Genomic DNA, 3,527 nt, shown 5'->3' on the forward strand with positions numbered 1-3,527 from the left:
CTGAGACTTTTTTTTAACTATATAGTGTTTTTTTGTTGGCAAAGAGAGAGTGTTGAGAGAGGAACTGACTGCCACAAATATCAGATGTAAGTAGGGCGAGATTGCCATTGTATCTTTGAGATCTCTGGAATCTCAAAACAAAAACAGGAAGTAATTTGTGGCAAAGTGACCTATCTAATGTAATGCAATCACCTCAAACATACCTTCACTCTAATCCAGATTACACCTGACCACCTGCACCCCTGTATACAACCCACCCCTTTATTCCTTTTCACTTTTTTTTTTTTTTGCCTCCAGGGTTATTGCTGAGGCTCTGTGCTATTTTTTCCCTTTTTTGCCTTTGTCATTTTTGTCACTGTTGTGGTTATTATTGTTGTTGTTATTGCTGTCTTTGTTGTCGGATAGGACAGAGAGAAATGGAGAGGGGAGGGGAAGACAGAGATGGGGAGAGAAAGAAAGACACCTGCAGACCTGCTTCACCACTCTTGAAGCCACCCCCATGCAGGTGGGGAGCCAGAATCGGAATCCTTAGCCAGTCCTTGTGCTTCGCACCATGTGTGCTTCACACCATGTGTGCTTAACTCGCTGTGCTACCGCCCAACTCCCCTCCTTTTCACCTTTTTACCCAGATATAAAGCTTTCTAGTCTGTAAGGGAGGATACTCTCTGCCTTCTTTGTCTGCCAGTCCCTTTCAGGCTTTATCTCAATAAACTTGCCTTGGCTCTCAAAGATATGTGTCTCTGTCTCTCTCTTACCCTGCATGTCAACCCCCAATGCTTTTTTCTAACAGGTGTGTTTTGGAACCCTATACCTAAAATCTTATAATTTTGCAAACCATTATTCAATCATGAATAAAAATGTTGAACTAGAAAAATAAATATATGTAAGTAAAATTAAAACAAAGTTCTTCAATTGTGTCATAAATATAAACATCATATATTTATAAAAATGCCATATTAATTTCTCCAATGACATGTTATTTTAATGATTACATAAAACAATGTAACTTTAAATTAAGACAATAGTTTTAAAGTCATATAGTTCACTACCACTATGTAATGCATAAACTACAGTGGATTTAAAAAATCTTGGGGGCCAGGTGGTGGCACATCTGGTTGAGTGCACATGCTACAATGCACAAGGACCCAGGTTCAGTCACCTCGTCCCCACCTGCAAGGGGTAAGCTTCACGAGTGGTAAAGCCAGTGTGCAGGTAGGTGTCTCTTGGTCTCTATCCCGCTGTGTCTACCCCTCCCCTCTCAATCTCTCTGTGCCTCTATGTAACGATAAATAAATAAAATAAATTAAAAACATGTATCTAAGAGGTTATCAATAGTTCTTTATTTTCCCTTAATTTATATTCTCGTATCTATTGACAAGTTACATTAACTCTTGTGCAAATATACTCTGAAGGAATAGTAAGGGGGATTCAAATTTTAAAATGCATTTAGCATGATAATATTAATGGTACTATTCAGAGGATATTTGTTGTCAAAGAACAATTTGAGAAAGTCTGGTTATCTTGGTGAAAAGAAAAATAGTGTGCTGTTTTACCACATGCCCCGGGTTTGAGAGCCCCACCACATTGATGGAAACTTCAGTACTATAGTTTGTTTCACTCTTCTTCTCTGCCTGTCTGTCTCTATCTAAAGTAAACAAATAAAAAACTGGAAAACAAGTGTTCAGCAGTAGTGGAAATATCATACAACCCAATGATACCACTTCTGGATTTTTATCTCAAATTTTTGACTATATATATATCCCTATATTTATAGTATCACTCTTTACATTAGCCAAGACATGGAAATGGTATAATTATCTTCCCTGAAGTGACTGGATAAAAAACTTGGGTATATATACTCAGTGAAGTATAATTAAGTAATTACAAAATACTAAATGTTACCTTCTATGAGAACATGGATGGAACTTGACATTCTAATGGTGAGCAAAATATGTTGCAAAACAAAAGATTATTTTTAAATGTGGAATGTAAACAACCAAAGCAAACAGATTAACAAATTATAATGAAAATAACATTTGACAAAAAAAATTAAATGGCAGTTATGTGCTTGCTTTGGCAACACATATACCAAAATTGGAAGGATACAGAGAAGCATGGCCCCTGTGCAAGGATGACACAGAAATTCATGAAGTGCTCCTTATTTTTTCACAGAATGGGAGCTCTTTACATGCCAAACATCATACAAGAGACTAATAACCAAAATATATAAAAAGCTCACCAAACTCAACAACAAGAAAACAAATGACCTCATTCAAAAACAGGGAGAGGATATGAACAGAATACTTACCATAGAAGAAATCTGAAAGGACAACAGATATATGAAAATATGCTCCAAGTCACCAATTGTCAGAGAAATGCAAATAAAAACAACAATGAGATACCACTTCACTCCTGTGAGAATGTCATACATCTGAAAAGGTAGTAGCAACAAATGCTGGGGACAAAGAAACCTTCCTGCACTGTTGGTGGGAATGTAAATTGCCCCAATCTCTTTGGAGAGCAGTCTGGAGAACTCTTAGAAGGCTAGACATGGACCTACCCTATAACCCTGCAATTCCTCTCCTGGGGATATATCCTAAGGAACCAAACATAACAATCCAAAAAGATGGGTGTATACTTATGTTCATAAAAGCACAATTTGTAATAGCCAAAACCTAGAAGCAACCCAGGTGTCCAACAACAGATGAGTGGTTGAGCAAGTTGTGGTATATATACACAGTGGAATACTACTCAGCTATTAAAAATGATGATTTCACTGTTTTCAGCCTATCTTAGATGAAGCTTAATGAAATCACGTTGAGATAAGTCAGAAAGAGAAGGATGATCTCACTCATAGGCAGATGTTGAAAAACCAGAACAGACCTTAGACTGGAGCTGGTATATTACACCTAAGTAAAAGATTCTGGGGTTGGTTGTGGGTGTAGTCCTGGAACATGATGACATAGGACCTAGTGGGGGTTGTATTGTTATGTGGAAATCTGGGAAATGTTACACATGTACAAACTATTGTATTTACTGTGGACTGTAAAACATTAATCCCCCAATAAAGAAATTTTTAAAAGAATGACAGTTACTAAAGGAGAAAGAAGTTGGAAGAAAGGGTATAGAGGGTTAACCTAATAGTGGTAAAATGGGATGCATTGGATCGACCTTCCCGTGGTGCATCCCGTGAGTACCCATTCATTGGGGAAACTGACGATCCTTCCTAGCCGACTGAATCCACATGGATCCCAGTCACTTTCAAAGCCAGCAACAAGCAGCTCCTGACAGCTTTCAAGCTGTTGGTCCTGCTCTTCGAGTCCTCCAACTTAATGTTGAGGGGTTGTCCTTTGCCAAACGCGTTCTTATAGTGGTAAAAAGAGGGACAAATTTGGTGGCTGAAGCAGTAAAACTTATCTCAGGATCAAACTAAAAAAATATTATTTATTGAATCACAACCTTTGCCTTCTTTGAATATGGGATATTAAGGACAGGACATTTAACACTTTTATACAATTGCTGACAAA

General features: G+C 37.7%; 1 non-coding gene across 1 annotated transcript; it reads left to right on the forward strand.

Annotated features, from left to right (window-relative positions):
• Positions 1–2,064: 2,064 nt before the first annotated feature.
• On the forward strand, positions 2,065–2,166 carry LOC132536016 (U6 spliceosomal RNA). Its single transcript, XR_009547716.1, has one exon. It is a non-coding gene; the product is annotated as a U6 spliceosomal RNA (small nuclear RNA).
• The last annotated feature ends 1,361 nt before the right edge of the window (positions 2,167–3,527 follow it).

This window comes from Erinaceus europaeus, chromosome X (genome assembly GCF_950295315.1).
Source record: "Erinaceus europaeus chromosome X, mEriEur2.1, whole genome shotgun sequence".
Classification (NCBI taxonomy): Eukaryota; Metazoa; Chordata; class Mammalia; order Eulipotyphla; family Erinaceidae; genus Erinaceus; species Erinaceus europaeus.